Below are 14,245 nucleotides of genomic sequence, written 5' to 3'. Positions count from 1 at the left end.
GTGCCCTCCCACGCCCTCCCCTGCGCGAACTCCGCGCTAACTCAAGCGCCTGTTTACGCAGCCTGTTCGCGCAGCTCCGGTCTCAGGGCTCCCTGGGAGGCTGGGCCAAGTAGGGGCCTGGGCGGGGGCTTGACCCGGCCCGGCTCCAGGCAGCGGCCTCCTCCCAGGGAGCGAGGAGTTAACCCCTTCACACCACAAGCCCGCTCACCTCCGGCTGTGCTGGGGATCGGCAGGGGGCTCGGCGGCTGCTGAGGGGGTGTCTGGGGAGCTTCGGGGGAGTGGGGGCACAGCGGGCTTCACCCGCGCGTCTCTCACCGCTCCAGAGCCTACCTGAGTGTGTGGGGGTTTTTTTGTTTTTGTTTTTGTTTTGTTTTTTTATAACTGCCGTACCTAGAGTTCAGTCAAGAAATATAGTTTCCTCTCTGCCTAAGCACCATTCTGTGTTCTTGCTCTCTATGTCATTAAACTTAACTATGTTCCTTTTCAGCCAGTAGATTAGTTTGGAAGATATGAAAACTATACTTTTCATTGTCAATGGGGCACAATATAAAACTATATGTTATATTATAGGTCTCAAATCTAGGCTGCTAGTAATAAGGAGGGACCACGGCTTTTTTAATTGAATTCAATGGCAAATCCCTTGGTTGATTTCAAGCAGGACATAAAATGAAAAGAACTGGAAAAAAGTCTAGTAGTGTTTTCATATCAACTAGATTACTAATTACTAAGAAAATCAAACCCTACCTGATCACTAGAAGAGAAGTGTGAGATATCTGTAATCATTGATTCTATGAAAAATAATATCAGAGAATGTCCAGATCCAAGCCCTTAAGCTGATAGAAATCACACTATCACTTTCCAAAGCACACAACTGTTCAGCATGAATACACGGCTGCAGATTTATTTCCTGGGCATTGAGGAATGTCTTTACATAAAGCCAGGGCAATAGACGAGAAGGCATATCTTGAGACTGATACTCTTTGTTTGTTTGGAACTGTAAAATAGTAACCAAGGAGTGAATGCCTTTTATATGGAAAGTAACCCTGGAGGACTGACATAGGTTTTCTTCATTAGGTTGAATGAACCAGGTCACATTTCTAATAGCTTCATTGAATGCTTGGATATCATTTTATGCAACATTAATGCTGTGCAATATATATTAACCCATTTCCAGATGGTGTCTGACAACCATAAAATAATGTGCCTAGGTCTTCTCCTTGGCTGGTCCCAGGAATGCACTTGCACTCATGTGGTACAACTGCAATTCACGTGTCTACTGAGGAGTTGTTTCAAAAAAGAAGACAAAGATGGGATGCCATTTAATGCAAAGGCAATAGGATTAGCATGTGATACCCAACTCATCTGCAAGAGAACAGTGGAACTCTCCTCTTTAAAATCCACATCCTTTAACTCGGCAAACTGCACATTAAAAAGCTGTGTACTGAGATGTGCAGAGCTGATGATGAGTTAGGGAAGGAGTCCTCAAAACTGACATGCTCGCTTTCATGATAAATGAAGGGATGCACAATTCTTTCATTTTGCAGCAACATCTGCAAATACACTCACTTTTTCCTAATACTTAGTGATAAATTCCTCCAGCATCCAAGTATTTTCTTTGTTAGCCATAAACTAGTTTCTCTTTTTGGAAAAGGCTAGTTTCATTACATCCCAGAGGATGCAAAGGAATTATGGCATCAGGTAGCTTGTATTTATATGTATTTTGTATATATATGTATTTTCCCTTGCTCCATGCCCCATTTTCTCCTAGGAATGTTTTTTTTTTCTCATATAACTTCAAAATGTGCAAATAAATGTATTCTAGGACATGTGGAGAGGTGCCATCATAAATCAGATGCTCTAAACACCTGGCTTATCCTCATGGACATCCATTGTAATTGATTCCAGATCTTAAAATGTGTCAGCTATAAGCACGAATCTCTTTCAGAGTTTATAGTACAAATGTGTTATGCATTTCCTTCTTGGTTTTTATACCAAATAGTTGTAGAAAAAACACATATGACAGATCTTGTAGTATTTTTAATGTCATTATCAATTTCGTTCTCTTTCTGAAGAGACTGTGGATCAGGATAACAAACCTTTTAGAGATTTATGACAGTATGTAGCTCAGGGGTGGCCAAACTGTGACATGGCTACCACAGGTGGCACAGGCAGCCTGTGTGTGTGGCACATGGCAGTTCAGGGAGTAGGCAGACAGCATAGCAACAGACAGGGCAGTAAGCAGAGCAGTAGATTGGGCAGGGAGCAGAAGGAAACATAACAGATGAGGCAGAGGAAGGGGATTGGAGTGACACTTGAAGAATGAAGTGCTAATATGCGGAGCTAAAAAAACTGGTCCTCACTGAAATAGTGTGTATGATTATGTACTTATTCTGGACTCTTGCACCTTTATTCACAATTTTATTTGATCATAAATCTGGTGTTTTTCTATCAGTCAGCCACTGACACAGCCCTGCTTATCCATTGCATTTTATACTAAACTTTCTACATACAAATGATTCCACAGGTAGGAATGCAGGTCATTTCCAAGTGTTATTTCTAATTACTGATTCAAGTTAATCTTTGCTTTCCACAGTATAACTAAATTATTAGCTGGTTAAGATCTGATCCTCAGTATAACGTTTTTGAAAGAGAGATACTTAAGTTTCCACCAGATTTACACCAGCTTGGGATGTGGGTCTAGGTCTCTTGGTGCAATATGCATTCAGGAGCGTCCTTCTTCAGCCTGTCACCTGTTTTTCAATTTAACCTAAAGAGTGTGTTGTGACTTAATAAACTGAATCAAAGGCTTTTTAGATCAGTATAAAGTTAGCTAGTCCTAAACTTCCTCTCTGTAACCTGGTATAAACTTTTGAAATCTACATTATGGTATGAGTGCAAATGGGGGTAGTATTTGTTGGCTTTGGTTTGGTTTACTTTTTCTTTGGGCACACAAAGCCAACTTGTTAAATGGTATAAATAAACAAAGACAAAATGGGCCTATGCTGATTTTTCTTTTGTCCTTGTTGGAGAATACAGCAAAAATCATTTGAAGAAAATGGTTGGCCATAATCCAGTTTACTGGTTAATCTAGTATAATGATTCCATCTGTTTTCAGCCTAGTGCTTTTTGTGCTACATAACTGTTTTGCTTGGTTAGTAACTATGAAAAAGAGTGCATCAATAAATTGCTGGATAGAGCTGACCACAGGACAGTCATTCTATTTCACAACTTCAGAGGTTTCAAAATTTCTTTTTCGTACCAGAAACAAACCATTTCAAATGGTTTTGTGAAAGTTTAAATTACTGTATTTACTCAAATCCAAGATGAGGTTCCCCCAATAAATATAGTACAGAACCCTGAAATATCAGTCTTCTGCTTGATGAGATCAGGTGCTTTTGTTCTGATAGCCTTGCCTACATGCCTATACAATCCTGGACCTCAGAAATCTGGATGGAAACTGTCCAAGCAGATACAGACATTGTGAAACACAGCAGCTTCAGAACAATATATTCCAGAGAAAAGACTCTTTACTGAAAACCTTCTGACCAGCTCTAGTGCTGAACTATTCACAGGGTAGGACCACACAGATTTAGTAACTTCTCTGTCCAAGTGAAGGCTTAAGAATGGCTCAGCTAAAATCTACTCCCAAATGTTTCATAGGCAGGGTAAAAATAGTATTGAATTTTCTGTATCTTTTTATAAAGTGAAAGTTTTATTAGCTCCAATATCAGGTGGCAAGTCACATGATGTGCATTCTAGTTATGACTCTGCTAAACGTTGTCTTGAGGCACTTCATTTCTGCCTATACCTGAATTATCCATCTTCAAAAAAAGGGTCATGTTACCTTCCCAGGTGCCAGGGCCTATGAGAATGATCACTTGAAAAGCATATAGGTACTGCAGTAATGGTGGAAACATAATTATTTGTTCTTAGTTTCTTAATATATGGTGTTAAAATACATTGATAGCATTAGAATTCTGCTATGGACCTTTGGTTCAAAAACTATGGCCATATAGTATGTCAGATACTGTATCCATAAGTGGTTAACAGACTGTTAATCTGCAGAAATCTATCTGAAGTGCAGCAGATGATAATAATAAAATAAAAGTAAAGATGGAATGCTAAAAATAAACGCAGTAATTCAAAATGTGGTACTCTTCCTCTATACACAACTTTTAGGTCTGCTGAATGGACAAATTTTGGTATACTTTGCACTAAATTTGAGCACTAGCAGATGTCTCATTTGTATGTTAAATATAGCTCATTAATTTCTTGAAACTGAATGGAATTTCAGTCAGTTTATATTTGTTCTAATATCCTAAAGTTGCAAAATGTATTACAAATATGTATAATGGAGTTGATGTATGTAGACTGGTACCTTCACTAATTTTGAGCAGCCTCAAAATTGGCATTCAAAATAAAGTATTTAAATAGCATTTGAGTCCCTTTTGCAGCATGCATGCATTATGTTTGTTTGAACATTTGGCTTTAAAACCAAAGAATCAGAACCCCCACAACTGAAACTGCCTTTAAAATCATGACATTTTAAGAATTAAATAGGGTTTTTTCTCTCTCTTTTTCTTCCAGTTTGGGGTTCATAGTCTTAAGCTTTTCTTACTAGAATTAGGATGTAGTGGAAATTTTAGCATTTGCAATAGATACGCCCCAAATACTTATTCTGGGATTTGAAACTCAGGCATTTAGAGTCTCCTCAACTGTTGAGCAAGTTCCACTTTTAGGGCAGGAACCCAGCAGGAGATGATGGTACAGCTGAATCTTTCAACTCATTCGCAAAAGCCAGATCATAGCTTTGAACCCCTGGGAAGCAGGAATTGGGGTAAGGAGACATCAGGGTGCAGTGGGAGTGCTGAGAGGAATTCCAGTTGACTTGGTCTCAGAGGGAGGGAGGGAGGGAGAAAGCTTGCACACACCCAGTGGAATAGCCTTTCCACACACAGTGGAAGCTCCTTCTGGGCTGCAAACTGGCTTGCTTCCTTCTACCCTCAACAAGGGAGGTTAGCAGGGGTTAGAGTGAAGCTTATTTCTTCCCCTACCCAAAATGTGTGAACTAGCACAACTTGGCTCATGTGCATGATGTTATAGCTGTGGTTCCATGGGCAGGTATCATAATTTGTTCCCATTGTTAGCTAGCACATTCTACATACAAAGTGGGAAGCAACTGTGGATTAGAGGTACGTTTCTGAGGTTGCAAGCCTCTTGTGGGCTGCAGTTTACACATCATCCTTTTCTTTGAAATATGCATAACAGTGGGCACATCTACACGCTAATTAATACACCATAGTTATAGCACATTACATTCAGTACTTGCATAACCAAGTACTAAATAAATACACAGTAACTGGTGCCACTGCACAGTAGTGCCAGCACACCAGTTTTTACAGACACTAACTGCACAGTAGCGTAATACGATTGTGCAGTTGCATATTAGCACAGGTTTTGCCTAGCGCAGTACTGCACAGTGTTATTAGGCAGTTAGCATCTCATGTAGATGCACCCAATATAATCTAACACACATCATTGTTGCCCTTACAATTTTTATCATAAGTCACATGATGTTCAGTATGTTTCATAAAACCCCAGCTCCTGGAGTCATGGGAATATGTGAAAATTTCTACCTTTATTGAGAATAAAAACTATTTCTAGCCATTGCAGTTGTAAAGAAGTGCTTCAAAGTATGATCTAAGTTCAGCCTAAAGGCTTAAAACTCTAGGAATAAATTAAAAGAACCCAAAATGCATTTGGTTTAAGTCCCAAGGTTCTTTTGAATTCTCTTGCTTTTTGGGAAGCCTGGATTATAACTTTTGAGTGATTAAGTTTGGCAACACTGGCAAAGCAAGTGACTGGCTTTGGCTTCTGGCCAGAGAGCTTACAGCCTAAATCAAGACAAGTTGTTTAAACAACTGGGGAGGACAATGAGTGAAATAGTGATGGGATATGAGGTTATTTGGATGAGATATGTACATCATTCTATAAAGCTGATGTCTTAAAAAATACATATTAAAAAAAAAAGCCTTGATGATCTCTGCAATCCCTGCAGGCTCTCAAAAAACCACACCTTGTTTACTGTAGTGCATTCAGTATATCTCTTAAAATCCATTTCCCCCTCCTGTGTAAGACCACTGCTGTCTGATTGTCATCATTTTCCGGTTGTAGAATCCAGTGTATGACATCTCATCAGACTTCTCATTTACAGGTCAGCAAGCCTGCTGCAGGTAATGACATACACTATGGCATAGACAGTAAATGAGCCGAATGATGACAATGATTAAAGAGCATATGGAGCATAGAAGCTATTCCCTTGAGCATTGTTGCCAGATTGAGTGACTTATTTGTTACACTCAACATTAGGTTGATTGAAACATGAAATTGTGTTAGTAAGTGGCTCCTTGCAGTTTGTAAGTGGTTTATATTTGAGCTGGTTTGGTCAGGAGGGCAGACTGTGGACCAAGTCTACAACTGGACTTGATATTGGCTTGACAATTCTCCCCATTAATAACATGAGGAATATAATATTTTTCTCTTGAAAAACACTTTGAGGCCATGTCTAAATGGTAAGCTTGTCATATTTAACATCTGTACCCTTAAGCAGGCTGCCTCCTAAGCTAGAAACAGTAAAACTGTATTCATCAGGAATCATGGGCAGGCTAATTCATTCTGGGTTGGAAACTGATTGGTACTGTTGCTCAACAGTGCTAATTAGCTGACTAAAGGCACTATGTGGAGATAGCTACATGGTTTCCAGATTAAAAGGCAGCCTCCATGTGGGTATGTTTGTTTTACCAGGTGGACCGAACCTGACAGGTACAGATAGGAATTGCTATATAAGTGAAAAATATTATTAGAATCCTTGTGCCAAATCCGGGTCATTTAAAAATACAGAGTGGCTGCCATTATATGCTGTTTTGCCACTTGGGTCTTTGAAGTAGTAAGAGGGCTAGAATTAAGAGCTGCTTCATGAGTTGTCCCATCCAGTGAAATCATTTGCCTCTAGACTGTTAAATTTTCCCAGCCTGCGGATTCTATTGCACATGGTACTGCCATTGACCATTCAGAGAGTTATGTGGTAAAAGCCACAACATGCTCGCTGTGGCTGGTCAGAACATTAGACCTGATCTACCAGTGTTAGATATAACCATGGTGACCCATTTGCTCATGGCATCTGACTACTTCAGTTTTCCATGCTATGTTCTTTGTCTCTCTTAATTCATTTTGCACTGTATGCTCCTGGAGCTCATAACCTAGGGTGTGCCTATACATGTGCAGTGAGGCTACTCATCGGAGCAGACTGCATTATTCATGGTAATCACATGGTAACCCAAATACGTGGTAATTACTGTGCTCCAGCAGACTGCAGTGTCATGTGTATCAGCATTTAATGAACTTTAGTTAAAGTGCCCTCCACTGCCATTTTTCAGCATGGGAATGTTGATAAACATGATGCTCCAGGCGCTTTAATTACAGCAGGTCTCAGAGCAACTCTAATTAAAGCACCCCCCGCAACCAACTCCCAGGGAATGTGTACAAATACTCCCGCATTGTCCACACATTAACAGCTGAAACTAGTTTTAAGCACTCTGTAAGTGGCTTAAAGTTACTCCACACCAACCTAGGTTTCTTTGATTTGTGTTACCCACCTCATTTTACACTAACATTTAGCCACTCTAAGTTGATTCCCTGCTGACCTGGATCAGGCCCACTATCCCCCCACACTCCCCAGCACCCCAGGTCCCTGATCACTGTCCCCCTGCTTACTTGTGCCTGCCCAGGCTGTCTGTCCAGGGGGAACAGGCAAGGAAGGGTTAACCAACCTCCTTACCACCACTGCTGCTCTCTGGGCCAGGCTCAGCAGCAGTCTGGTAGCCACAGCAGTCAGGGCCAGGCAGATAAGTTAATCCTTTCTTGCCTACTTCCCCAGGAGAGACAGTGAGGGTAGCCACAAATGGGCAGGGAAACCCTTGGAGGAGGGGGGAACTGGAGGAGCCCCAGGGGACAGGAGGTAGGGAGGAAACCCAGAATGGGAGGTAGGGGATTCTTACCTTTTAGCCCCCGCTGGTCTGAATGTGTGACTGCTCCAAACTTGAGCTAGCACTAATCTCTAAGTTCTAACACAGATCAACATCTGAGCAGCTGACTGCGTAATATGTAAGAGGGCCCAAAGTGGCACAAACTGGGCATGTCTACATGTGACTAAATTAATGTGACTGGATATACTCTGGCTCAATCTGAGCCAGAGTAAACTAATCCTGATGCCATTGCCTATGCATGCATTTAAGTGCAATAATTTACTATGTTGCTGGATACCACTTGTATCTGATAGAACTATCGAGCAGCATAGTAAACTAGTCTGCTGTGCCCTAATTGCCACACACATATAGATGGTGATGCTTTACTGTACAAATTAACCTGCTGCACAGTAAAGTATCTTGTGTAGACACACCCACTGAGAAGTAAAGAGAATTTTGGATGAGAGAGAGCTCATTTCTGTACCAGCTATCCCACTACCCCTGATGTAAGGGGAAAAGAGGGTATGATTCAGAAGAAGATGGATGGAACAGTATAAAGTTGAGCTCCGTTATGCCTGATGGAAACTCAAATGGATAGAAAATGTAAGGACATCACCATCCTTTTCTTGTATCAGGGCAGAGAAACTGATCCAGAGTTAATGGTAGCAAGAGAGGCATCTGCCCTGGGCAACAAGACAGGAGCGGGGCCAGAATTGCCTCCCCACTCCTGCAGAGTCCATGCTCCAACAGCATTGCCATGCTGGGAACTCCAAAATAGTTCCTGGCTGCTGTTCCTTTTAAAACAACAGAGCCAGGGAGGACAGAGCAGCAATGTGCCAGCAACACAACAGGGACTGTTTAGAAGTTTCTGGTGTTGGTATGTCAGTAAGGCTGCTGTCCTGAGAACCCACGACCCTGCTGTCAGAGTCCCTGTCCCACATACCCCCAACTCTAAAAATCTAAGTGCCCCCCACCTCAGCTCTTCTCAGGCATCAACCTGGCCTGTTGTCCACTCAAAGTGAGACATCACTCTCGGTTTCTTTCTTTTCACTTGATTATTGGCCTTTTTATTATAAGTGTCATTCAATTATTTTCCTTTCACATTGTTTAATTTGCTTTACATTGGGCAAGTCTACATGTTGCTGTATGGCGACATTGCTATGGTGCTTTGCTTTAGTACTTCTAAGGAAGTACTAAAGTATGGCATAGTATGGACAGTTACTGTGCTGTGCACATGGTGCACAGGTAGATTTTGCCATGACATTACTTTAGCGGTGCACTATACCAGGGGAGTGCACCACTATGGTGACATAGCTGCTGATCACGTGTAGACCCATGTGATTGCTACGTCATTGTAGCATGCGATATGGTGACGTAGAGTGCTGCTATGTCACTGTAGGGCAATGTGTAGATATGCCCATTGTGGTTTGAAATGGTCAGCCTTGAAACATACTGAATAGTATCAAATAATAATGAGGCAGTTTTGTAAGTGTACAAATTGCCTGTAACTGGTAAGGTCCAAAATATAGTTCTATTAATCTTTTTCTTTTTTCAGTTGAGGTGAACTGAATGTTTGTTGTGTTGTCTCAGTTTAAACAAGGACTATATATTGTAAGTGGTGAGATTTCCGTTTTTGCCAGATCATCCTTTGCTTATGTTGTATGAAGGCAAGTTGTGGTGTCAAGAAGAGAATCATTAGATTTTTTTTTTTCAAAATAAACAGAAGTAACATGATAAAGTTTGAGCACAAGCTGTCTCCTTGACTGTGTGCTCAAGATCAAGGATCAAGTGCTATAGTGGTCACTGAACATGCACAGACATTATTTAATTGCTGTAGGCATCCCAGTTCCATGAATTCTAGGAACTCACCTTGTCTTTTTATTGAATATTTTCAGGTTAAGATACTCATTTTTTCATGATGATAGCAAGATGTTTTTATATTTGTTTTTCCTTTTAACTAATTTGCCTTATCATAGTTATGAAATTAGTATCAAAAGGCACTAGAAAATTGTACCAAAGAAATTTAGGTATAGTTGCATAAGTCACCATTATCATTTGAAGTCAGGAGGAAACCAATTTCTTTAGTGACATATTATTTGATTTAGCAGAAGAGTGACTTGCACCAAACCGAAGATTATTTGCTACACAGAATGCTTAATTGCAAAGATAAGTCACACTGTTAGTTCAAAGATAGCATGTAGGGCAGGAAAAATGAATGCCAGAATCGTGAAGACAATTAGTGAAGTTTAAATAATAAAGTCTGAGTTGAAAGCTGTGATTAACTATGGACTGTTCTTCATTATTTGCTATTCAGGGTAGGTTTTCCCCCTCTTTTGTTTCATTCTTCACTTTGACAGAAGCTATCTTGTGACTAAAAACTCAGCTGTAAGGCATGGAAGCTAAGATAAACAATTGGGCTAAGTACAAACATTCAGGGACTTTAGCGGGAGCTTAGACTGGGTTCAAATGCCACCTGATGTAACTCAGTTTGCCCTGGGTGCAGACTTTACACTCAGACCTGATCTCAGTGATTGGAAATCAACCTGAACCCATAACTGTACAGAACTTCCATGCACTCAGACCAACCTAAAAACAGCAGAACTGTTTGAGACACGTGGATTCAACTGTTTGAGAGATGTGGATATCAGACTTACTCAATATAAATTAGATTGGTGCATGGAATTTCTATACATTTCCCTGCCCAGCCCCAGGGCTGGGAAAGCCCAGCTACCAGCCCCCTGAAGATCTGGCAAGTCCCTCTGATCCCATCAGACCCTCCCAGACCCCAGCAACCCCCAACAGATCGTATCTGCCCCCCAATCACCCCTCTCTACCCCATCAGTCTTGCCTGCCTCCCAATGGATCATGCATTTATCCCCACCCTACCACACTTGTCCCCTTGCAGGTTGTACCTGTCCCCCATCCCCTGACAGACCCCCAATTCCCCCCCTATTTGCCTCACCTATTCCCACACCTATTTGCCTCCCCCAACCAACTTAGCTTAAATTGGGTTGCCATTTTGAACCTGATCAAGCCTCTACCTAATGACTCCAAATGTCTGTTCTTAACCTTGTGATGTCTGATTCAGATCTTTCTTATGCTGGTCTGATACTTGTATAACTTAATTTGCATCAATGAAGTTAGTCAAGTATACAGGCCATCAGAATTTGGCCCTTATAGTTCTGCCTAAAATGAAATGTTAGCACACAGGCCTTTTTATTTGCCTGTTTGCAGCTTTTTAACACAACTACTTATCCTCTTCCTGCATTTATTTTTTTCATGGAATAAGTTTTGATTTAAGCATCTGTTATAACTTTGGATAATGCTTTAGGTACAAAACTTATTGTGGCAAGCACTGGATGGATCCATTCAGAAGATACACCTATCACAAGTCAGTGGTCTTGTTTAGTAGTGGAAGACGATTTTTGGAAAGCATAAATTTAAAGGCAGGGGGAGAAGGAAACTATTTCTGGTCTTCAGTTGAAACCGATTCAGAAAAAGAAATGGTGTTAGAATTCTTGGCCTTTAGTGGGGGAATTTTCCCAAGACAAAGAGGTCTTATTCCACTATCAGTAATTGCAGTATAATGCAGCATAACACTTAGGATGTGTGAGAATCGGTCAATATAATAAAAAAGCTCCTTCTGTCACCTCATTACTCTTCTGTCTAAGAGGGAAGATAGATATCTCTTTAAATGTGTCTATACTAAAATTGTTTGTGGAATGATAATGAGGGTAGCTTATCCTTGGTAAAACTTGCTCTGGGGAAAATACATATGCATGCTGTTAATCTTGTTTTGGTTTCATTCATGAGAGTTTTATAAATCATATAAGGGGGCCTTGGGAACCAGCTAAAACCTTAGGGCACCTATACATGTGCAGTGGGGCTGCTCTGACACACTATAATTACAGTGTGTTGGAGCATGGTAATTACTGCAGTCCAGCAGACTCCAGCATCACGTGTCAGCATTCCCACACTGAAAAATGGCAGCAGGGGCACCTTGGCTAAAGCTCATTCGATTCATTGTTAGTTAAAGCACCCTCCACATTTTTCACTGTGGAGAGTCGATACAAGGGACACCCTGGGCACTTTAATCAAAGTAATTCAAAGCATCTATACCTGGTCTGTGCCACAGCCCAGGATCTCTGCAGCATTAAATAGTATGGAGATGTACTAGCTCGTGTCCTACTTAGGTGGGGGAAGCTGAGGGGGGAAATGCATTGTTAGTCTACATGCAATAGCTGAACCACTGGGAAATTCTCCAACCCAATTCAGACGGTTTAAGTGTCCCCATATGCTACTGAAACATCATGTATTATGAAAGAATGGGTGAGTTTGTAAATTTTTTTCTTGTAATTGTAAAATCCAGTTTTCTGTTAGCAGATAGGACTATATCTAAAAGCAAGAGCAAAACTAAGGTGGAAACGGCTACATTCTTTCATATGTTTACGTGACTTACATGCCACCTTTTCCAACAAAGGCTCAGGGCAGCCAACAGCAATCCATTTGTGATCAGCAAGGATCCTGGTTTTCTCTGATTAATAATTGCAATTCTCTGATTAAAAATAGAAAATTCTCTGATAAAAAAAGTGAAAATCTATGATTACAATTAAAGGCCCCCCACAGCCCTGCTGGTGCCCCTCACTACCCCCACAACAGCCCCACATCCCCACACATGCAAGCACACACACACAGAGCTCAGCAGGTAAGTGCGTGGGGTGCGAAGGGGCGGGGGGGAAGATTGGGAAGGAGGGGTCTCTGTGTCCACTCCCAGGAGCAGGGCCAGGGGGAGCAAAGGCAGTGGTGCCCCTCTGTGTGCTGCTCATGTTCACCTGTACCAGTGGGGTTTGCACACAGCAGCTGCCACTGCACCGCGCCACCACTGCTGTGCCCTGCACTGCCTTCCCACAGCTGGCCACATAACTCTGCAGGCATGGCTGTGCAGGCAAGCAGTGTGGCAGTGGCGGTCCAGCATAATAGTGGTGGCAGGGCAGGGAGGCTTGCACTCAGGGGCTGCCACCACCCTGCACTGTCTCTGTCATGCTGCTTGCCTGCAGAGCCATGCCCATGGAGCTGTGCAGCCAGCTGCAGGAAGGCAGCGCAGTTTCACATGTCCCTGACTGGGCACTCTGGCCGCAAGTGGGGAGATGTGGAGCTGGCCAGTCACTCCACGTATTTCCCAACACCTCCCCACTCATGGCCCGAGTGTCCGGCCAGCTCCACATCTCCCCACTCCTAGCTGGAGTGCGTGGCCAGGGGTACATGAAACCAGAGCAATGCTAGCAGCCCTTAAGGGAAGCCATACATGGAGGCATCAGCCAGGAACAGGGAGATGTGGAGCTGACTGGGAACTTCAGCCATGAACAGGGAGGTATTGGAGAAATACATGGAGTGCCCAGCCAGCTCCACATCTCTTTACTCCCGGCTGGCACCTCCATGTGTGGCTTCCCTTAAGGGCTGCCAGTGCTGCTCCAGTTTCATGTGTCCTCAGCCACACACTCCAGCCAGGAGTGGGAAGATGTGGAACCAGCTGGGCACTCTGTGTACTTTCCCAACACCTCCCTGCTCCCTCAGCCCCCAGCCAGTTTTTACCCCAGCCCGCTGCAAGCCCCACTTACCACTTCATAGGCTCCTGGAGGAAAGTGAGCCTGACCTAAGCCTTGCAACTGACTAAAAGCTGCAGGCCCTGCCCTTCCCCCCTCTCCTTACCCCTTCCTCTGCCCCTCCAGACAGGATTGGGGATTTCCTGCCCTCTTTGCAAAGAGCTCTTGCAGGCTGGAACTCTACCAGCCTACAGAGCTCTTTGAAAAAGAGGGAAATCCATGGGTTCCTCTGCTAAAACAGAAAATCCATGAGAAAATTTTCTCTGATAAAAACAGGAAATCTGTGGTTTTCTTCAATTTTCTGTGGGAAATGCAAAACCTGGATCCCTGGTGATCAGTTACTCCCAAGAAAGAGTCCATGTATCTTCCAGGTTCAGTTGCCGATTTGGTTGAGTTATAGATGGATACTTTCATAGTTTCATTTTATATCGCTTCAGTGAAAGTATTTTAGGAGATATTTTCTCTCTCTCTTCAGAAATATTTAAGAACAGCAGTTGTGCAAGTAAATGAGAAATCTTTTTAGACAATGGTAAGTGAGAATAGGGTCTTTGACATGATACCAGCTGCAACCAACTTTCAGGGAGCAAAATTTAATAAATGACCAAAAAAAGTAAAAGC

This window comes from Crocodylus porosus, unplaced genomic scaffold (genome assembly GCF_001723895.1).
Source record: "Crocodylus porosus isolate Cpor-Errol unplaced genomic scaffold, CroPor_comp1, whole genome shotgun sequence".
In the NCBI taxonomy this organism is placed as follows: domain Eukaryota; kingdom Metazoa; phylum Chordata; order Crocodylia; family Crocodylidae; genus Crocodylus; species Crocodylus porosus.
Note: the sequence above shows the minus strand (reverse complement) of the source record.